This window comes from Molothrus aeneus, chromosome 3 (genome assembly GCF_037042795.1).
Source record: "Molothrus aeneus isolate 106 chromosome 3, BPBGC_Maene_1.0, whole genome shotgun sequence".
In the NCBI taxonomy this organism is placed as follows: domain Eukaryota; kingdom Metazoa; phylum Chordata; class Aves; order Passeriformes; family Icteridae; genus Molothrus; species Molothrus aeneus.
This window is the reverse complement of record NC_089648.1, coordinates 110,816,328-110,840,212: the sequence shown is the minus strand read 5'-3', so window position 1 is coordinate 110,840,212 and position 23,885 is coordinate 110,816,328. Positions and strand designations below refer to the sequence as shown.

Sequence of the window (23,885 nt, the reverse complement as noted above, 5' to 3'; positions counted from 1 at the left end):
TTCTAACCCTCCACTTTGTTAGCATTTCTCATAAATCCAGTCATAAATGGGTATAACTGCTCTGGAGTCCAGCTGCATCCTCTGGAATGGAGCAGCAGGCCCAACAGCCCATCTGTTTGTCACATTCAGTTCTGAAGTTCTGCTTCTGAAAGATCTTCTCATGTTGTTGGCAGCTGAACACAATTCCTGTTTAAAACCCGAGTTTTGAGCACTGAAGGGATTTGGGGTAGGACCTCACACCTCATATCTTCCTGTCGAGTAGTTTTAATGAATTTGGTTTTTTACCAGTTGTCTACACTTCTTGCTGTTCGATGTAACCTGGTCCCTTGTGCCATTCTTAGCCATCAAATTGCTTTTCAAATGACCTGAAAGACGCTGTCTTTTACTGGAGGAGGATCCCATCCCACGCAGGAAAAGCTAGGTGCAGCCTAAGGCTGCATTCCAGGGTGGGAATGGCAGATTGTTTCTGTGACTGTGAATGTGCCCCTGGCTGGGACATGGAGATGATTCAGATCATCCTTAAATCCTTGGAGAGATCCTGGGTATGTCCTTTCCTTGGTTAACCAGTACATTCCTCTGAAATTCCTGGATTTGGAAGCGTTCCCAGTTGGCAGTTGGGCACAACATCATATTTTGGATGTTGCTGGCTGTGCCTGGGCTGGTGACACAAGTCCAGAGGATGGGATATGGAGGAGCCATCAGCAGGATTTGAGTGTCCCTCCATCCAGTCCTTGGTGGTGTGGAATTGCACACTCCCACACTCACTCTTTTGCATTAACTCATTTCTCCTCCAGTCCTTGTTTAAGGAGTCATCTTTGTGTTAAACATTCACACACCAATTAAAACCTACTCAGTGTTTGATTTAGTTTACAATAAGTAAAAGCAAACTTTTTGAGTGAGAGGCAAAAAAACCCCACCAAATGTGTATTTTATCCTTTTGGATACCTGTGCACAGACGTTCCCAGGTACTCCTATTGTGAAAGTATAAAGTATAATGGAAGTGGAAAATGAGGAAAACCCAGAACCCTCTGTGCTGATGGCTGGATGAAGATGAGGAATTCTGAGATACTGATCTCTGTAGAACCATTTAAAATATTTAATTAGTGAAAATTCAGTTATTGAACACAATGCACTTTGTACCTGAATTTTACAATAAATTCCTTTATTACTACAAAACAAAGAATACGTTCTTATTCCTCATACCTGGAATTATGAGAGCCTAACTGGACCAAATTTTGGAGTAATTCTCTTAGTTATTTGATTTTTTTAGAGCTTCCATTTTCATAATAATTGAAGATATTTGAGAATTTCTAGCCACAAGTCTATTTTCACTCCACCCAAGTTGACTGTAAGTGGATTTTATTAAGAATAACTATTTCTACCTCAAGTTCTGTGCATTTATTTTTCATGTTGCACACTGCAATCACTTTTTAAATGCCACTCATCCCTGCCTGTAACTGTTTTTCTCCTGTGAACTAAAAGGAGATAATAAACAATGATACCAACGATATTTAAAAATCCATGTTACACTTTATATTGGAAGTGTTCTTGGTGGTACTGGATGGAGAGAATGGGAAAATATTTTAACCTAGAAATGCAAATTCAGTTTGCTATACTCTGGAAACCATCTGGTTTTAAAGGAACTGAAGAAGAGCACATTTAGTGGAGATTGACCCATGGATTTGGAATTTCAAATTGGGGCAGAATGCCAGCACATGATGAGCAGCTGAAGGATAATCCCACAGTGATTTTAGGAAGTTGTTGACAGCTTCCCATAGAGTTTGATCTTGTCATTTATTTGCCTTGCAAAGCTGGAAGACTCCACCCCACAGTGGGACAGTGCCAACCCTAAACCCACCGGGGCTTGCGGATCCGCTGCTTTGATTTTCACCTGGATTCAGCTGGAACTCTCCATTCCTGGGGCTAATGTTTTCCATGGCATGGGAAGGACCCCAGTCAGGCATAAATAATGTTGTCAAAATGATAAATGCTAAGTGCAGCTAGTAGGGGGGCAGCTGCCAGGAGGACACAGCCCATCCTGGACTAGAATTAATTGGGGATGTGCAAAACTGTGCAAAAGAAGTTGCCAAAGGTGGTCACTGTATTGACTGACCTTGGGAATCTGCAGGACTCGAGGCCCTTGCAGGTCTAGTCTTTCATGGTCCATTTTTTCATGAATTTATAGGACTTCATTCTTGTGTTCTTGTATTTTTTTTCATTTTATTTGGTTAATTCTGGATATGTTGACTTCAGCTCTCACTGTCTTCCCTTGCCTCTTCTGGGTGGCTGCAATATTCCTTCTTTTTTTCCTTCTCTCAGTGTTCCTTCTTGTTTTATTGGTTTCTATATAACAGCTACAGCCACTTTTATGTTCTTAGAGCTTCCCCAGTGTTTGCTGTTTAATAATAAAACCCAGAAAAGTAGAGAGTCAATAGGAAAATCGTTGCCATCATCTCAGTATGAACAGCCCAGGTAAAAGGAGCCTTTTTCCTGCCACATGATGCACTTTCACCCTTCAATAATAAATCAGCAAAGCATCTGGCTCCGAAATTAGACTCCTAAAAAACCTCTGGCTTGTCCTCAGAGGCATTGGCTTCACTTATCTCTAATGGAAATGCCCACAAATGGTAACAGGAGTGTGGTAGCAGAAAGACTGATAAAGTTAGCCCTGATATACCAGGTATTCCAATGTGTTCGTTTTTAAAATAAAATATTTTGGGGGTTGTCACAGCCAGACTGACTTCGTGTCAGGTGGTCAGGATGAAGCATTACACAGCTTTCATTGGTCCATGACACTGAGGTGCCCAGCAAGGAAAAGAAAAAGGGAAATAAAAAGCTGTATCTGACATTTGAAAGTAACATTTTGGGCTTATATTCCGAATAGAACAGCTTAAATGAATGAGTTACTTCTTCTATTCTGAAGTTTTCCATTTGGGAGGAGGGAAATCATTCTCACTTCCCACGTGCACAGGGACAGGTGTCCAGGTATACCCCATTGGGGAGACACAGAGGCATTTGAGAGAGATGGAAAAATACCTGAGTAAAAGGGAATATGATGACATCAGGAGGCTTTCACTGGGAGAATTTTAAATGAACAAATCCCAGGGGCATGAAGGTAAAATGCATAAAAGATTGCAGAATCATTAAGGTTGGAAAAGAGCTCTAAGATCATCAAGTCCAAGATGGAAAAAAAATTTGAAGTGAATGATGACCAAGGCGCAAATCAATATTAATTTTTTTTCCTAATTCTTCAAAGTAAGACCAGTGGATACTGGTCTTACTAGGATACTGCAAAAGGACAAATTTGGGGATTTTTCTCTGAACATGGGGATATAGATGGTGTTGAAGGACAGAGCTTCATGTGGTTCTGTAATGGTAAACATCAAAGGTGGTCAAATTTGGATTGGAGATGGATAGGAAAATACTTGGAATGATGAGGAATTTGACTCTTTCCATATTTTGTGCATTGGAAGAGAATAACATGAAAGAAACATCAGTAGGACAGCTGAAGAGGGGAGAATGCTCAGGAGAAACATGTGAGGGTAGAAAAGCACTTTATGGAGTCACTAATACAGAACCTGGTGTCAGGTCCAGTTATTTGGAAGCTGAGTTCTGGATTATTGCAGCCTTTCAAGGAAAAATCCATAGACTTTGTGCAGGAAGGAGAGGAAAGGGCTGACTTCAGAACTGTGGGAGACAACAAGAAGAAGAGCAAACTGGAGGAACTGAGGGGGGAACACAGTGAAAACCAGGCAGAAAATGTGAAAAAAGGGCCCAAAACAAGAAGTGGAGAAAGTTTTATGTTTTCTTCCTGGTTGGAGGTTACTTGAATGCTCAATTAACTGGGCTGGAAACTTCTTTATGTGAAGGAGAAGAAGTGAAGGAGGAGAAATGAGTTCCATTGAGAGATATCAACACCTTGGGCTGGAGGATGCATCTTGGAATGTATCACAGAGGGAGCTGGGAACAATTCCAGTGGAGTGGTGCAGTTGGAGTCCTTGAGAGAGAGAATTAGGAGAGCTGCAGTAAAATACACCTTGGACAAAAGGCTTTAAGGTAGGAAGAGTGGACTTGTTCCTGCACATGAAATCCACTTTTGTTGGGTCCACTGCCTTTGAAGCAGTATTTTGAGGGATAAAATAAGGTTCTTCATCCTGTTAGCAAATTCTTTTCAGGAAAACATTTGGCTGCTGAGGAATATATTTGTTTTTACTGCCTTAACTTTCGTTAAGAGTAAAGAAGGAATAGTTAAAATAATTAATCTCTCTTGGAATTTTATATATATTTTTAGTATTGCTGACGTCCCCTGTTGTCAATACATACATTTTTTGAAGGAAAACTAATTAAAAGCTGAGCATTTAATAGTGACTGCTGCAGTGGTGTAGCCTTTCAGAGTTAATTCCACTGTCAATTATTTCCATGAGATCTTTTTGTTCCCGTGTTGATGCCTGATGGTCTTTCAGTAAAGGCAAAGTGACATATTAGAGTTTGCTGTCAAGTGCACAAAGAAAAGAAATAGAAAGATTATACATAGTTTTTTTTACCCAAGTTGGCCCTGTCGTGAGGATGCAAGGTGCAAATGGAAATGAGAGAGTGTGCAATATTTTGAGGCAAAAATGTGATTTTAAAGTTAATGATGTTTCTTCTGGAGTTGGGAGGCTACTGGGAGAAACATGGATGGGTCTGTTACAGTCACACAAGGGGAACCTTGTGTGGGTGTCTGAGGTCTGAAGGGCGGAGAATGAACCTGTTTTTTCAAAAAAATCATTGGATAAGGTCACCCAATCTCTGACAGAATGGAACCTTTAGAAACAGAGAGGGATTTCCTTGGATACTGGGGGAAGGAATTGTTCCCTGTGAGGGCAGTGAGGCCCTGGCACAGGTTGCCCAGAGAAGCTGTGGCTGCCCCTGGATCCCTGGTAGTGTCCAAGGCCAGGTTGGACAGGGCTTGGAGCTACCTGGGATGGTGGAAGTTGTCCCTGTCCATGGCAGGGGGTGGCACTGGATGGTCTTTAGTGTCCTACCCAAACCATTCTATGATCCTGTGAACTTCTGAGACTCTCTATTGGATAAACTTAGAAAACTAAACATTTCAGGAAGGTTTTTTCCCTCAGAATATTCTATTTAGCTCATTAATGTAATGCATGTATTTTAAAAAGTTGGCATTTTGCCTTGGCAAATAGCTTGAAGATAAAAGAAAGTTTATTCCTGTAATTTTCCTCACATGAATTCTTGTCATTTAGGATATCTTGAATGAAGTTCCAAATATAATTTTCTATCCTTTAAGTCTTGCAACACATCAGAAAATTTCCCACCAGAGTTGACTGTTAATGCTGAGCCATTTCTGCTCTGAGTGCCACAAGAACTTGAGCTGTTGAATTAACAGATGACATCATTGGCTCTATGGATGTGGGGAGATTTTTTGTGTATGAGCTGGGATCCAATTTCTTATTAATTTTCAGCTGATTTTTAATAATGGTGGAACTGAGAAGACTGGTTCTTTTCAAGCTGGAGTTCAGATAAAGTTAAAACGTGTGTGACTTCTGAGTGTGATCTTAATTCAAATCTATACGTCTCCTGCTCCTGGCACCTTCCCATGATTCTGGGGAGGAGAGAATGAAAACACATTATTTTAAGGAGTATTTGGTGCTTATTAAAATTACACATAACGCCCGCCTTCCAAAGAGTCTTGATTTACTGCAGGTTGTTCATGTGTCGCATGCGGACATTTTTAGCGAGCAGATTTCTTATCCCTGCGAGAACAGGGAATGGCTTCCAGTGCTCCACGATCCGGGAGCACAAACGTTGCATCCATTGTAAAAGGTAGGCGACCATGAAATCTATAAAGCCGATTTGGCAGGAGAAGCTGCTGTTGGTGCCAAGATTTGGTTACTGACCCACAGTTTCCTGTTTGGAAATCTATTAATTGATTCGCAAAGAGCATCTTTTTGGAAAACAAGGATTCAGACAGGCTGGCACAGGCTGGAGCTCCGCCAAGACTGCTCGGGAAGGTTGCCATGCTGGGAGCGAGCGAGCGAGAGAGCGAGAGAGCGAGCGAGGCGAGGGAAGAAAAAAAGGCAAGACTTGGCACGGCTCAGTCAAATCAGCTTCTTTTGTCTGCTGTCTCGGCTTGAGCTTCGCGAAAGAAAACCGTCCTGGGGTACAGAAAAACTCACAACTTTTTTTTTGGTTTTCAAACTTCCGTCGCTTTTTAAGTCTCTTGGGCTCTTGGGAAGTGGTGGTGACATTAAATGACGTCCAGTTAGCAGTGAGCAGAGAAATAAAAGCTTTTAATGAAGCCTCCACAATGTCAGTTTGTACATATGGGAAATACGATATTTGGTGATTTTTTTTTTTTTTCCCCTATGTCTGATTAAACTGTAAGGGAGCCGAGTAACTTGGAAGATTACAGAGGGAATGTGTAAATAAAAGGGAGAATTTTAATTTTTTTGCAGCAAAACAAAAACTTTTCATCGACACAAACATGCTTTAAAACCGAACCTGACCTTCGGAATACGTTCGGAACGGGAATTCCAGCGTTTCTCTCGACAGAAACGAACTTTTAATGGAACCTCCTTAAAGATTTCATCTGACCCAGCAGTGAAATAAGAGTAGAGAGAAAGTTGTGACTTCAATAGAAAAGTGAGTATGTTCTTAAAGCCACAACGTTTGTTTTTGCTGCTTGGTGCTGTCCTGGCTCCATGTCCCAGCCTTTAGGGACAAACCTGAAGACCCATCAGGACACGCCGAAGACACCCAGGCTGTGCCTGAAGGGCAGAATCAGAGCATGGTTTTTCTGCTCCTGCTCTCAAACATTCCCTTCAGTGCATCTTCCTAGAGAGCCTCTGGAATCGCTGAAATTTTCTACTTTTAGAAGCAACAAGAGATGGAAAAATATCGGCTGCTGCCAAGTGAGGGATGTTTGAAGATGACACAGTTGATGGCACTGGATATGGAAACTTCAGCTTGTAGTTACAGGACCTGTTTGCTGCAAACAGTGAAAAAATCTGCTCTTTTCTCAGGAATTAAAAGAAAATGGACTAAAAAAATCAGTGACGGCTGAAGCGTGGACGCTTTACGATTTCCATAAAATGAAGGACCTAAAAGTCCATTGTTTTCTCCAAAGGTGCCTGGTTTTTCAGGGAGAGAGGTACCTGCCTTCTGATTTCCTGGGAGCAAATATGATCACACTGCCTATTAGGCCTGGATGTGCTGGGATTATCCTCCTGCTGCTGTGACAATCAGCATTATTATTTCAGGGAGTAACTGTAAACCGTAGATTTTTATGGATCGGCTTCGCTTGGAGTAAGTATTACCCTATCCTTAAAAACCGGATTGTTCAGCCTGAGATGTGCAATTCCTGGCATGCTGCACAAGTGCATTTCCCTCATTCTTCCCTGCTGAAGGGAAGAAACAACCTTAATGGAAAGGTTTTTAGTAGGAATGTGTTTGTGTTTTAACTGTGGCATTTGGATTATGAGACTGCTAAAATTAACTGGTCTTTTTGATGATGTCAAAAACTTGGGTTACTTAATATTACATTAAATTGGTTTCTTAGCAAGATCTGTTTGATTTTTTACTACATCAGTGAGCCTTTTGAAAGATGCTGTAGTTAAATAGTGGGTAAGATGCTGTTGTGATTACTATTTGGTTCACTGAAACATTTTAATAAGGTTTCTTAGGGAGTTTTGAAGAAAAATTTCTATTATTCTGCCTTTCTAAATCCTAAAAGATATCCTCAGCAGCTCAGTGTGGGAATAGGTGTGCCGTGGGGGATTTCAAATGGATCCTGGGTGGAAGGAGAGTGTTTGGAGGAGTTGAGTTCTGCTCTCTGTGTGGTTCTTGTCTGTTGTTCCTGCGCAGGCATTGCCATGGGATGTGCCTGGGGACACGGGGATGTGCTGGGCTGAGTTTGCATCACAACAGTGCCCTAAATTTGTCTGTCTGTGGGGAATTCTGGAAGGAATTCCCATTATTTCTCAGAAATCCTGTGCAGTCTCAAAGCATTTGCTGTTTTCTTTAATCGTGGCATTCCAAACCAAATCTTTACTGGATGTCCCTATTAAAACTCAGAAAACAACAGGAAACATTTATGATGCTGCCTCTAAGGGAAATATTAAAATGACCATTACATTTCTAAGTGATACATTAAAATAACTATATTTCTCTCCCAAGTACCTACATAATTTCATAAATTCAGGTTTTAAACATGATCAACATGTGGGTGCTTGCAGTGCATTTATAAAGAGAGATATTTGTAAAAATATTTCAACATCTGTGTTCACTGAAGTTATTTTGAAGCTGTTCCTACAATGCTGGAAGCACTGTTTATCTCTCAAATATCTCGTCAGTACATTTTGGGTTCCTAAATGAGATACACACCACTGCTCATTTCTTTTGGCCTACATAATAAAATATTTTTGTTCCTGCTGAACTCTTTGATTTTGAAAGTTCATCTAAGTGCTAATTTTTTGGAAAACATCCCAACTTGGCAATTTAAAAATGAAATTGGAATTGCAAGGTTTAAATGGTTGGAACCTGAATGTTGGTTGGATTGCATACAAATGGAATTTCTGGTGTAATTTGACATGGTTTATTGTATTTATGTATTTTCTTTATCAGCTGGACTTTTCTGGATACTTTAATCTGATTATTCATTGCCACCATTCATCTACGATCCTTAATTATTGGATAGGTTTAATAACTTCATAAATTAACAATTTGTGTTTAATTCTTAATGAATCATTAATATCTATTTTAGATTGGATTGTACAGTTCCTTAATGTGGCATATTTCAGTGTGGAGGTGAGGGTTGGTGGTTGGGGTTTAACTTAATTTTTGTTATTAAACTACAGATAGTATTTCACATTAGAGCATCATGTTTGATACTGTGATGGGCCAATGTCTGATTTCACTTGTGGTGATTAATAGACATAAACCAAGGTTTACTCTGCTGTTTTAATTAGTGTCAAAGTAGTTTGAGATCAAAATGGGCCTGGAATGGGCTTAGTTTGTGCCTTTTATATTGACATCAAAACATTTTAAAAAATCAGCTCTTACTCTGAACCCTTGTGGTTATTGGACAAGGAAGAGATGAGCAGTTCTCAGTATGACTGTGGATTCTTCCTAAAAATGGTTGTAGGACAATAATACAAATGTTAAAATGCAGTTTATAGAGGTTTTGGGTGTTATTTTGCATTTCTATAGCCATGGGAGGTTGTCTTGAGATTCTGCATATGGTAGAACTCCATGTGCTGAGGTGTCCTCAGCATCTATAACAATATTAAAAAAAAATTTAAAAAGTTATATTTGATGTATATATTTTAAGGCTCTTTCAATTTTCCATTTATTCTTTACCATTAATCCAGAATAATTGCTTATTTTGTAGTCCACCATTCCAAGGTGTTTTCTCTTTGCACAGTGGGATTGACTTGGGTGGAATTCCACTTCTTTATTCCATATAAGCCACAGTCTTTATCCATGCCACAAAAAATTTGAGCAAAGTCAATATTATTCCGTCCTCTGTAACTCTTAAAATGTCATTTAAGTGAGTTGAGTTACTCTTGTAGTCATTGTGGAGGAATAAACACCTTTAGGAGGTGATTAGGGAAGTTGTCCCATTAGTCCTTTGAGCCACTCTCTTTATTGACCATAAATAATTGGGAAAAAGAAGAAAAAATGGTGAGAATATAAAAATACTAATTTGTAGTATTTTTAAGTTATATTGTCATATATTTATAGATGAGGAATAGCTCACAGTTGTTTAGGATCTGTGAGCTGATTCTGATAATTTTCTTAATGAAATTGTTTTAGAAATAATAGAAGACTGTACTGTTAATAATTATGGACATCCGTGTTTTTCCTATTTTTCTCTATAAATAAGTTATGCCCAGTGTACATCTGTCCCTCTGAGTCACTAAAACAGTTTTTCCATATTTATTGGATGCTATGAAATTGAAAAAGTTTTTAGGGATAAATCATAGCTCATGCAAAAAATTCCCATTATTGTCTTTCCTTTACATTTGTTTATCACCTAGTTTTGCTAAGTTTGCCAGGATCAAGCAGAGTCTTGGTGTCATCTTTTCTCCTGTTTGCTGCTGACCTCTTCAGCCTGTGTCAAATTCTGGTTTATCTGAAGTCACAACCTCTGTACTATCAAATTTTGGGGTTTTATGACAGGAAATGCACAGTGTTTGCACCACTCTTTGCTCTGTGTGCTCTTATCTTGTTAATCAGCAGATTAATAGAAGAGAAATCCGGGAATTTCCAATCCTTGATCTTGAGCAGGGACACCTTCCGCTATGCCAGGCTGCTCCAAGTCCCCTCCAGCCTGGCCTTGGACACTTCCAGGGATGGGACATCCAGCAGTTCCCTGGTCCATGACTGATGGTTCAGAGACTTTCAGATCCACAGTTTAGGAATTGATCAGATCCCGAAAAGTGTCTCCCTCATACGGACACAGCACTTCTACTGAATGCCAGAGGCAACTGGAATGGTTTGGTTGAGTTCAGTAAACTACAATGAAAAGATCTTCCATATGAATTAAAATTAAAAGAATAAGAGAAGAAGCATGGTAAAAACATTGGGTTTTTTTTCTCTGCTAAATTGCATCAAAGTGGAAAATTTCTTTGACCATTGCCTGACACATAACAAGGGTCTAGTCCTCATTCTGCAAATGCAAACTTTGGATTTCAGCACCGAGAGGTTTCCATTGTATTGGTTTTTCCATGCAAAGCTTCGTCCCTTTTACACTTCAGCATAACACCAAGCTGGAGTGTAAGAGTAGATACAGAGCTTTGCTCCATGAAAGATTTCTGTGTGGTTTTGTTTCGGAAGCCCCACTGCTGTGTTTTTTCCAGTCCTACAGACAGGAATAGAAATAAAGTCTTTTCTTGTTCATCTAATGCACAGCAAGTAAAAACTAAGAACTCTACAGACAGTACAGTGTTAATTAAGATGATTAAAATTTTCATTTTCCACAGCTAATAAAAATTTTGGTAATAAAAATTCCATCCCAGATTAAAGCACCTGCAGAGGCCGTGGAGAGGACAGACTGCGAGAAAATGTGTAGGTTCAGGAGGAGCATACTCAGAAAATCTCAATCAAATCTCAATTTATTGTGACCTGTTTTGGTAGAAATGGTTGAATTTGGTAGGTTGGGAAGTTTTGTACTGATTTTATCCACTGAGAAAATCTTCTCCAGGTTATTTGTAGCCTCCTCTTGTTTTTGGCAGTTTTCCCGTTTCTAACACCAGCCTGGTGTTTGCCCATGAGTTTCCATTATAATCTGTTACCAGCTGGAGAGAGTTGTGTTGCTCTGTCCTTGGCTGTGAATCGTTTGTTCATTGCCCATTTTCTTCCTGAAAAAGAAAGTTGGGAAGGCAGGAAGGACTTCAAGGAAAGAGAGGATCTCTTCCTTAATTAGTTAAGGCTTATTGCTTTCATTGACATGATGGAATCCTTTGGGTTACAAGGGACCTTAAACTCATCCAGTGTCACCCTTGCCATGGGCAGGGACACCTTCCACAATCCCAGGTTGCTCCAAGCCCTGTCCAACCTGGCCTTGGACACTTCCAGGGATCCAGGGGCAGCCACAGCTTCTCTGGGCAACCTGTGCCAGGGCCTCCCCACCCTGTCAGGGAACAATTCCTTCCCTCTATTTAATCTAAATCCACCCTTTTTTGGTTTAAAGCCATTCCTCCTTGTCCTAATGGCTTTATTACCTACCTTTTATATGGCTTTTGTTTATATCTATGGCTTTATATTTATATTTTATAAGTCTTTCCATTAGTTGTTCACAGTTGTGATGCATTTCAAGGGCTTGAGACATTTTGTTCTGCTGCCATTACACTTCTGGCTCTACTTTTCTGTTTTTGTGCACCCAGTGTAAAAACTTCATATAAATGAGTTTTTGTAATGTCTGCTGTATTTATTTTTTTTCAAGCTATGATTAAACTGGTAAACTCATAGTGTTGGTATAATTTTGCATTTAAGATACATTCTGCTGTTGCAATAAACCCTATTGTCCCAGCATAATGCTTTTCCTTTCATACGGATGCATGCTGTAGAACATAATTCTTTCTCTTTGGTAGAAATTCATCTGAAAAAGAACAGTTAAAAGCCAATATATTTGTAGTGAATGAAGCAGTTTTAGCAGAGAGAACAATGTGGCTCCTGCAACAGTGTCTCACTGTGTCCTCTTGAAAATTGCTCTGGTGCAGGAGACTGTTGTGGCACTTATTTTTATAGTTGGGAAACATTATTCTTGTTATTTAATTCAGCTGCTGACATAATGAGTGCTTGGCTGTAATGAATATTTGATGTGTTTATGCTAATGTAAAGGCCCAACTATTGCCAGTTCTCTTCAACCTTTCTAACTTTTTAGACAACAATTTTAAGAGTGATGCACTTTGCCCAATGTGTCTTGATTAAAAGGGAGAATATTTTTATGGACGCTCAATTAACAACTTTTAAATTCATTTTCTTGTGGTCTTAGCTGTTATTCTGTGAGATTTTTAACTTGAAATGGTCTCTTCAGACTCTCATGAGAGAATTGGGGCAGGATCAGGATCTGCAGTGTAGATGTGTGGGACTCATTACTCCTGTTTTCCCTCAGAATCAGCAGCCAGAGCTGGGCACTTTTGGTCATTATCTCATTCCAAGCTATTGGAGCTGCAGGTGGAATAGTTCCCAGCAAAACACAGAATCTTCTAAATCATTTTTTCCTAAATGCAGCATAAAAAGACACAGACATGTGTGAAAGGTTTGAGACAAGAGGACAAAGATGTTCCAGGGGCTGGAGCCCCTCTGCTCTGGGGCCAGGCTGGGAGAGCTGGGGGTGTTCACCTGGAGAAGAGAGGGATCCAGGGAGAGCTCAGAGCCCCTTCCAGAGCCTAAAGGGGCTCCAGGAGAGCTGGAGAGGGACTGGGGACAAGGGATGGAGGTACAGGACACAGGGAATGGCTTCCCACTGCCAGAGGGCAGGGAAAGATGGGAATTTAGGAAGGAATTCCTGGCTGGGATGGTGGTGAGGTGCTGGAACAGGGTGCCTAGAGAAGCTGCCCTGGATCCCTGGAAGTGTCCAAGGCCACTTGGATGGATTTGGAGAAGCCTGGGATAATGGAAAGTGTCCCTACTCAAGGCAGGGGGTGGGACTTTCAGGTCTCTCCTGACCCAAACCATTCTAGGATTTTTTCAAATCCTGCATCCACCTGTGCCAACCAACAGCATCTCTGGATTTTATGATCTTGTAGTGCCACAAAGTTCACAATGCTCTGATCACTCTTTGTGAACTTTTAGGGTTTTTTCCTACTCTACTTTTTTTTATTTTTAAGCAGGGAAGTGTTTTCTGTGCTCTGTTGTCCTTTTTTTACAGGAAACTTGTGTGTCCCTTGCATGACAAATGTCCTCAGCATTGTCATTATCACAGACAATCTCAGTGCTCCTGACTGCAGACGTCCCCTTTGAGCTGTCTGTGAAACGTGGAGATTTTTGCCTGTGGTATTTCCTCTCACCTGTTCCATCCTCTGGGATCAGGCACAATCCCACTGGCAGGAATTATGCCTGATATTACTGGAAAACATTCCTGACTGTGTCTCATTGTGAAAGGGCACAGCCCCGTGCCCTGGAGTGGCCAGGCTTGGATTTGCTTTGTGGCTTCCTTTGCAAGGAGCTCACTGAAACAAATCATTTGGGTATTCAGCACCCAAAGGTAGTTTGAAAATGAAAAAAAAAAAAAAAACAACATAATGAGATAGTGAGAAAAATGCAAAAAACGACAGAAGTAGGAGGAAGGAAACCAAGTAAAAAAAGGGGGGATGAGAAAAATGCTTTTAGGTGAAGTCTTGCCAAGAAGTGACTCCAGACAAGTTTTCATGGTTACTTTTCTTTTGCTATTAGGAACAGAAATCTGTTGGTTATGCAGAGTTTTTTTACTCTGCAGCATTGATTTTCCTTGCCCTCCATGCTTTGTAACAAATGATCAACCTCCTGTGCTGGCAGGGAAAGAGAGTTTTATCTTTATCCTGTGTTCCTGGGGTATGAGGGAACAGAGCCAATTAAATTAATTTAATTTTGGACAGCATATTAAGAGTCAGTAATCCTATTGTATTACGGCTGCATGTCAGTTAAAGCTATTTGCACCCTCTACTTGCTTGGAATTTTTTAGCATATTTGGATTTTTCTTTATGTTCAAGATATTTTTCTTTTCCTTTGTTTTTGGGTCACTGCAATGTGCTTATATGCATCTTTAAAAATTATTCTTAGCTAACTGGTGTGTTTTATTAAACGTAATCTTTCATATAGAAGATTTTTTTTAAAGATGAGAGGGGTGTGTATGCATCTATAAAATATGTAAATGTATATGTATATATATGTGTGTGTGTGTGGTGAAAGACTTTTTGCTTATGTGCTTCTTTGAGGTAATCAAACCATTTACATTTTTGCATTATAATCAGGTATTGTAAAGTTTGTTTAAAGATTTTTTTGTTTTTCTGGTAAATTTTCCAAGTATTCTGATATTCAACTCAGTTTGTACACCTGCTTCAGTTTGAGTTTCTGAGTGACATTTAGACCAAAAACTCTGTAATTATTTACTAGCAAATAATTCCAATTTCATTTATAATAGTTAAAACTAAGCCAAGGAAATGTGTAAAGTCCTTGTCTGCCCACCCTGTAGTGAAGCATTTCCTTAAAAGCCTGTGGTGGGAGCTGCAGTTTCTCATGTTGCCTCAAATACATAGTTTTTCTTTTACAAGTCATTTTTATGTGTAAAAAGTTTATAGATTTAGGTAGTGAAAGCAGTTATTAGATTTAAAAAGTGCCTTTGAGCTTCAGGCTGGCTGGCTTTTGTTTCATGCTGCAATGAGGGACATGGTGACCCTTCACTTGCCTTTCTGAGGGATGTGAAAAAATAAAATAAAATTTGTCATTTGTGTGTCTTAGGATGAGACCAGGAGGCTTGTGTGACCCAAAAGTCAAAAATACCTGATGGAAAACTTGGCGTGTGCTTCCTGTGATCCTAAAACCATTCATGAACTGAAAGCCAGGACCTACACTGGTCTTTCTGCTGCCTTGAAGGGCACCTGCACCATTTGCTTAATTTGGGATTTCTGCTGGAGTCACCTGAGTTTTCCCTTGCCATTTTCTGTCCAGATGCGGCCTTTTGTCTTTGTGGATCAGACACTCACATCTCAAAGTTCTTGTCCTTAAGGATCCTCTAGAGAGGCAGCAGCATGGAAAATTCCTCCCTGTTACTGGGAAGCTGTGAGGCTTTGCTGTGAAGCCAACTTGGATATTATGGAGAAATTCTTCCTTGTGAGGGTGGGGAGGTTTCCCAGAGAAGCTATGGCTGCCCCTGGATCCCTGGAAGTGTCCAAGGCCAGGTTGGACAGGGCTTGGAGCTACCTGGGATGGTGGAAGGTGTCCCTGGCCATGGCAGGGGGTGGGACTGGTTGATCTTTGAGGTCCCTTCCACCCCAAACCATTCCATGATGCTTCACCCCAAAGATGCTCTACCCCAAAGAGATGCTGCAATTACAGAAGGGGGAACTGAGACATTCAATGCAGTTGATGAAAATGTTCCCACCTTTCCCTGCAAATAAACCCCACTTGCTGTATTTAAAAAAAAAAAAAAAAAAAAAAAAAAAAAAAAGCCCAGATTCTGGCTCCTCAGTGAGAAAATAAATGATACAAAAAAGGTTTTTTCCTCACTCCTGTGTGTGCTCAGAAAAGGACTTTAAACTTCTTGTCAGAGTTGCAGAGCCAAAGATACAGCTGAAAATAAAGCTTTGTATGGATCACCTGCAGATCCCATATTCCAGGCTGCAATTCCTAGTTTGGGAATCACAGTTTGGGAGCAGTTAGAGGAATATCCTTCTCCAGTAACTCAGTATAATGTGCAATGGCTTTAACATCGATGGAAAGACTCCCTTAGATTATCCTTTAAATAGTTTTATTCATAACCTATGAATACTGCTTATCAGTTTCAGATAAAATTGGCTTTGTATAAAATTGAATAGCTGGGAGAAAATGTTCTGTATTGTTAACTTTCTTTTGGCTGAATCAAAACTTAGACCTCACTCAGTTTGTACTGAGATTGGACTGGAATGATGGGACTTGAGCATTTGCTCTCCCCACACATCTTCTGTCTGAATTACATAAAACTTGAGTTTTTAAAAGTTTGTTTTGTTTGCCAGTAAGTGAAATTAAAATTGTAAAGTGAAATTCTTCTCCCCTTGCTACCTGAGAAGTGTCACCTTCTTTATCTGATGATTTTTTTTGCTCAAGCAGTTGCAGATTCCAAAGTCCCAGTGCCTTTAATGGGATGGCTTAAGTTTAAGTGGTCATAAAGATGATTACAGATATTTTGTGTAGCTCAAACATTGTGAAACCAAGCTGTCATTGGTGTCAGCAGCTATTCCAAAAAGACATTCCTGAAGCAGTTGGAACCCTGTGAGTTCCAAGCCTTAGGTAGCAGGAACAGGCTTCCAGGGCTTCCCAGATTTAATTCCTGTGACAAAATATTTGAAGCACATATGTTGAAAGTGGCTTTCACAGCCTGTATTTGGGCTTTTATTTTAGTGGAAGGTGTGTGAGACTGCTCCTTTGGAAAATCAGGCTCCTCTAATTACGTAGGTAACATATTTTAAAATGTTAGAGTCTGCCTATGAATCATTTCTCTCCCATTATTAGAGGTGACATTTCCATTTAATTTCCCAGTGGGATTCCATTTAATGTTTTCAAAACAACATCAGTCGAAATCATATTTGTTTTGGTTGTTTGACTTTACAAAGAAATTTTTTATGAGGGGAATTGCAAAGTTTTTTGAATGGAAGAAAGAAGAGGTTTTAGACAGGAAATATTTGTAAAACTTGCACTTGTTATTTTCTTTCAAATTCGGTACCTTGAATAGATGTCAGACTAGTGTGGCAGCTGGGACATGTCTAAATATTCTCAGAAACCAAGAATTAGGGAGTCTGCTGAATTTTCTTGTTTTGATCCTGTTCTCATTGAGTGAGTTGTGCATATTTAGTGCTGTGAATGGAGCTGGTGCTTTGCTTTTAATTCACACTTGAGGAATTTAGTCCATCCTTGGAGTATTCAGAGTATTCTGACCAGGAATATTTTTTTCAGCTGGTATATTGAACTTTTGTTACATTACTGCTCTGATGGGACATACACAGGCTGTCCTGGATATGCCTGTTCTAAATAAAAGTGATTTTTGACCCTGAGCACACGTGGAGTTGTCACGGGTCAAGGCAGGGTTCAGCCAAGGGGACAAGACTCTGTGTTCTCAAAAAATATCTTATTTTTAGTATAGGACAAAGGCTAATTATGGCTTGAAGTTTTATCAGCCGTCACTAATAAGATTCCGGGTGATATTTGAGTCTCTGCCTTGCTTTGGGGTTGGTGTATCTAATATAAAGTGAAACTGAAATGTTAGAAAAATTGTAAATAAAGAAAAATGCTTCTGCTTTTGGGAGAGTGGGAAAAAGGAAGGGAACAAACAGAGAGGGGAAACATTCTGTGAAGAATAAGAGAGACATAAAATCTTAGTATGCTGCTTATTAATAGGATTTATTGCTGCTATTTGTAATAACCCTGATTGAAAGCATTTTTTTTACGTCGTATGCTTGGTATTTCCCAGGAAATTAGAACAAAGCATTAAATGTGTTGCTTTCTACCCCACGTATCCTTTCCCTTCCCCTGATCTTTTTTACTTGGGAGGTTTTAAACATTTATGGGGGAAAACCATTTTAAAAAGGGCATGTAGCACCAAGGTAATAATCACAGAGCTGTGCTGCTTTATGGGGCAATAATCCAGTTGCCTTGTTTGAAAAAGCTACTTGGCCTTCATTCTCCAAGGCTTTTCCTTAGGGAATGGGACTGAATTATTGCCTTGTAAAACAGTGCTGCATTCCTCTTGTTGATTAATTATAAATCTCTGCTCATGGAGTACTTTGTGTTTTACAGCATCCCTGTTCCTTTCCTTCATGGCTTTGTCCTGTTTTCTGAGAATTCATAAAAAAAGGCTGAGTTTTTTCTCCATTTGTGGCACTCGAACGTTAATCTCCAATCTGGGAGTTCTTCTATGAGCATGCTACACAGTTATTTTCTCAAAATAAAGAGGAAGCACAGTTTACTCGACATTTTACCACACATCCACTTGTTTTTGCAGCCACTGATATGTATAAACCTGCAATAAATAAATGTTAGCCAGGAACTCCAGTGGTACCACCTATTTGAATTTCCTGAATCTCCTTAGGTTGGAAGTGTGGGCTGATACCTCATGGTGCCCCCATCAAGCTATTGTCATTGTTAGCACTAAGAGGGGTGTTGAACCCCTAAATATTGTTGATTGATCTTTCTGGGCTCTTCCATAAAATTTTTAAGTCTTTTTCCACTTCCTGAGGCTTTCTGGGAGTGGAAAGGAGCTGTCCAGAAATAGCTGAAATAACAAGAAGCTGTTCACAGCCATGCTCAGGTGGCTGCTGGCAGGACATTTCCCAAACTCCAGGTAAGCTGGCAGGACAGTCAGATTGGAAGTGTTGCCAAGCACGGTTCCAAATTGATAGACCCTGTCCAAATTGGAAGATTATGGGATTTGTAACATCACCTGTAATTTGTGTGCTGAGGAGGAGTGTGAATAATGTTCTGATGTCTTTTTCGAGGGGTGTTTGCTCAGTGCACAATGAGGGAATGGGTATTTTTGGATGTCACATTTATGATTTGTGCTTGACATCACCATTCCTGATTTATTTATGTATCAGCCTCCATACAATGGGCACTATGCTTGAAAATAATTTGGAAGCTGAAGCTGTTTGTGTGTGACCAGCAGCTTCCTGAGCCATGTTTGATACGGAGGATTTATCACACCTCCAGCTCTACATCAATGATGATTATCAATTGTTTTCTTGATGAACAGCAAAACCATGACAGGGAAAGGCGTGATTGCATTAAGGAAAATATTCTTCATAGTCAGAGTGTGAATCACCAGCCTTGGAGAATTCAAAAACTTGATTGGAAGTGACCCTGAGCAGTTGGATTGAATGCTGGATTTGTTCCACTGTGAGCAGGGGGTTTGGGCTCCACATTGTTATGATAGGTAAAAGAATTATAAAAGAAAGGCCTCAGAAAACCAGCCCTTGCTCTGCTAGATTATCAGCTAGCCTGTCACTTCTTCTAAGTGCAGATAAGCAGCTAGTTAAGTTCTCATGTGAAAATATCTTGAGAAGGAGAACAGTCTGTTCTTAAGGAGAAAAATGATGAGTGGCACCTGCATAAACAATAGATCTATCCCAGGAGAATCAGTGAAGAAAATCTTCAAACAATTTAATAATAGAGAGATTTGGTGGACAAGTAAAATGTCTTTTACTAACCAATAGAATAATTGGCAAGAAAGCTACTAACCAGTCGGTGTTGCACACAGGGTCTGTGAAAATTGTATAAAAATGAGTTATGAGAATAAAGAATGGCCTTTTTCCTACATGAAGAAATTGGGGTCTCAAATGATTCATTCTGATACCACCCATCAGTGATCCTTCCACATTGCATCCTTCAGTGACTGAAAGTAAGAGGTGCTGCCATGGGTTCCAGTGAATTTCTTCCATGTCAGACAGCTTTTCTGTGCTCTCACTGCTTGTGGGAGCCTTCTTCTCATTCTCCTGCTTTAGAAGTTCATGAACTGTGCAGTTTCTCCATGTGGAGAAACTTCTGGATAAGTTGGAGGATCCATCCTTGGGGTCTGTGTGTGTGGGACAAGCACAAGTGTTCTGCTCCCTTGGTTTTAGGGGCTCTCCCAGTATTAGAGGCGACATTTCCATTTAATTTCCCAGTGGGATTCGATTTAATGTTTTCAAAATGTTGGTGGAGTAGCTTTGTGGAGTCAGCTCCTCTCAATCCACACATCACCAGTGAGGTGAGAATACAGTGGGGAATATTTACAAACTTTTTAAATACTTGACAGAAAGGAGCTCAGCCCATGCTTGGTTGACCCATCCCAGGATCACACCTGGAATACATTTCTGTCTGTGATAGGCTATAATATATAACTCTTGTTAGCACCAAGATGGGTGTTGAACCCCTAAATATTGTTGATTGACCTTTTGGGGCTCTTCCGTAAAATTTTTAAGTCTTTTTCCACCTCCTGAGGGCTGAATTGCTGGTTTTGGTTGCAGCAAATCTCTGAAAAGGTTTCTAATGAAGAACCAAAATGAGTTTTCTGATTTTGAGTCAGTCTGACCGCTGTTAAACTCCTTCAGCTGACAGAGCACTACAGCAACACTCAAAACAGCTTTTGGGGAGGTTCCTGGTCCATACTGACACTTTTTGAGTAGAAAAATGCACAGCAGGACTCTCTTGGATCACAGAATCATGGAATGGCCTGAGCTGGAAGAGACCTTAAACATCACCTCCTTCAAACCCCCTCCATGGGCAGGGACACTTTTCACTAGACCAGCTTGGATCTAATGTTTAAATTTCCTTAAATTAGAATTTTTCTCCTTTTTCTGTCTTCCTCAGCTTTATGATTTTTTGTTGTTTTGTCTCTGCTTCTGTTCCTGACAGCTCAGTGACCTCACACACTGAGATCACACTAATTTTTTGACACTCCATATGCAAGAACCTCTTGTGCTTGACTGAATTACAAGGAGGTTATTAACTCCTGGTGGGGTCACTCCTCTTTCTCACCCAATAAGGCAGAGCACAGGCTTCACAGTGACACTCTGTGCCCTGCTTTTTGTGGTTTTTATAAATACAGGCAGTAACAAATGGGTTTTATAGACACATAAATGGGAGATTACTGTGTCGTGCTATTGAATTTTGTTTGAGATCAGACACTGATGATTCACCACCTGATGGTGACAGTGGATTTTGGGTGTCTGATCCTCAGTGTTGTTTTTGAGGGAATTCATGATACCTCTAGAAATTCTTGATGTTTGGATGCTTCACAGAGTCTGCCATTCTCGGTGTGAAATGGTAACAGGTGTGATCGCCCAAGAAATGAGAATTTTTCAGGTCTTTGATTTAAGTGATTGGTGCTGATGACTCCTCAGTTTTACAAAGGTCTTTGATTCTTGAATATTAGAGAACCACAGGATGGTTCAGGTTGGACAAGACTTTTAAGATCATCAGCTGTTAACTCAGCACTGCCAAGGCACCACTGAAACATGTTGAACCATAGAATAAAGGTAAATATTTCTCAGTTTACCCATGTAAATCAGTTTAACACTAACAATATCAAAAGGGTTTTCTTGAACAGTGCATGCTGATGAATGGTGTTGTATTATTTACAATTATTTGCAGTTATTTAATAGTTTGTACTGTGCATTTTTGTTTTTACTGTGTCTAAATTTTGGGTAGAATGGATAAACATATTCAATTATCAAAGAGATTATTTACTGTCAAGTAGAATTAGGAGGAATGCAAAGGTAGGAGGATGAGTTTTGGGAAGCAGCAGGAGAAGGTTACTGTGCACTTAAAGGGCTGAATTGCTGGTTTTGGTTGCAGCAAATCTCTGAAAAGGCTTCTAATGAAGAACCAATTTAAATTCAGAAAAGAGGAATCCTCATGTGCCATCACCTGGTTTGAGACATGCAGGTTAATAAATATTTTCCCTTTATGTATCCTCAGGAGAGGCATCCCTTAAAAATGAAATACATTCCTGCACCCCCACCCCTTAATTTCTTATTGTTTTGTGCAAATGAAGTTAGAGCAGGAGGGGGTTTTAACTTCACTTAGAGCAATAATTGGTAGGATATATGATGCAAATAAATTGGCTCAAATTTTCCCTTAATGTGGAGTCAGCTCGGCTTCAATTCTCCTGCTGCCCTTCTGAACTGTAGTTATTGTGCTGGCACTGGGGGTACCTTTGAAGAGGCAGAGCTGCCTGTGGCAGTCGAAGCAAAATCAGAAGAAAATTTAAATGATTAATTAATGTAATCTAGTGTCTGTTTTACCAAAGGCTTTGGAGGACTTATTGAGCTCGATTAATGAGAGGAATTCCAGTGGCAGATTTGGAGAATGGGTTTTTGAAGAGTGGAAATGACACAGCTGCTGCGGGGGAAGTGATCAGGCACCTCTTCATATTAAACCACCTACTGAATTAGGACTAAGGAAAAATATTCTCTAAAAGCTTTTCTTTTCCAGATAATTATTGTTTAGTGTTTGTAAAAAATCAGCCTGGTACAGAATTGCTTTAAAGCTGTAAAAGACAACAGGACATAAATCTCAGCTGTAGTTTGTGAGCTGTGAGTGTCCACATTCCTAAAAGGGACTGGGCAAACTCATGGAAGAACCACTGGGGGATATAGAATAGAGGTGGAAAATATTCTAGGAAGTTGCTCTTTTCTTGGAGGTAGAGCCAGGTTCTGAACTGACTTATAGTTCAGCTTGGTTTGTTGTGTGTTTTAGGGTTCAGAAATACCTGGAATCAAATGAGGAAACTAAAAGAAGTAAAAACATTAAGATATTTAAAATCTAGAAGTATTTTTGCCCATTTAAAATTGTTGTTATCCTCCTTGAATTTGAAAACGGACAATGATTAATTAAAATATCATTATTTCATACTGTTCCAGACAGGCTGGGGATTCTGGAAGTTGTTATACTTCAGTTCCTTGCTCTGAGCAAGGCAGCCTTCAAAGTTTGGGCCTTGCTCATTGACTTCTGAAAATCTCCAAGGTTTTAATCCCATTTTTAAGCACCTTGTTCTTGTGCTTAACTGCTTCCATTGGGAAGAATATTTTCCTTTTGTTGAGTTTTTCTTGCTATGGCTATTTTTGTTTCAAAAATATACAGCTAATACTTGTGAAGCATTTGCAGTTTTTTTTTTTTTTTATGGTTTTATTGTTTTTTTGGGGTATTTTGGTTTTTTGTTTTTTTTTGTGGTTTTTTGGTAATAATTTATTTAAAAAGAAAACTAAAAAGTGAAGGTTTGCATTGTGTTGGGTCATTGTAGGGTAGTGTAGGTTGGAAGAGTCATCTTCAGGTCTGTGGAGGTGAAGTAGAAGGCTCTCTATCAAAAATATTTTATTTGTGGAAAGTAAATTTGAATTTTTTGTTTTTCTGAGCTGTCTCTATTAAGAGGGTTTTTAGTGGCCAGAATGTCAATGTCAAAACAAAAAAATGATGAAAAAGTATTTTGCAGTATAGAAAGAAATGAGTCTGCTATAACCTGGCTCTATGGACTAAGGGTAAGAATGTTAACTTAAAAGATCTGCTAATTATTATTTCTCTTTCAAGAATAGAAACAACAATATTACCAAAGGTCTGGCTGACAGTCAGGAGGCCAATTTGACCATGACAGAATAAAGAATTAGAGGCAGAATTATAGAATCAGGATCATTCAGGTTGGAAAAGAGCACAAAGACCATCGAGTCCCACCTGTGACCCATCCCCACCTTGTCACTGAGTGCCACATCCAGAGATGGGAACCCCAAACCTCTCTGGGCAGCCCCTTCCAATGCCTGAAATTCCTCCTGAGGTAAAGTGATGAAGGAGTAAGAAAGCTGGAAAAGGGGCTAAGAATGAAGCCACAGGAAATCTGAATGGAGGAGTGGGAGAAGGGAGGGAAGGAGGATGACTTGGAGAACTCAGGTGAGCAGTGAGATCCTGGGGCTGTCAGGGGAGTTGTGACACCACTCGGAAAAGCGGGATGGAGACGTGGAATTTTAAAGGGACAGGTTTTAAGGTCATGAGGCCACCAAAAGAAGCTGAAGTGTCCCCTCCTCATCACCGACCACACCATGAGCAGGCAGCTCCCCTTGCTGGGGTTCCCAGTAACCCCAGTATCCCCAGCAGGACCCTCAGATTCCTCCTGTGCTGGAAACAGATCCCCCAACAGTCCATGAGCAGCAAGGTTTTAGTTTATCTCTTTCATGAGTACCTTC

General features: G+C 39.9%; 1 protein-coding gene across 2 annotated transcripts in view; it reads left to right on the top strand.

Moving 5' to 3' along the window:
- The window catches only part of MSRA (methionine sulfoxide reductase A), a 237,750-nt gene that overhangs the window by 10,329 nt on the left and 203,536 nt on the right, over positions 1 to 23,885 (top strand). Inside the window, exon 1 of one of the 2 annotated variants that reach the window (XM_066547617.1) lies at positions 6,620 to 7,305. The exons of the other annotated variant lie outside the window; for it this stretch is intronic. The gene's annotated coding sequence lies outside the window, so the exon portion shown is untranslated. Of the gene's footprint in view, positions 1 to 6,619; positions 7,306 to 23,885 lie in introns of those variants that run through there. 2 annotated transcript variants of the gene reach the window in all.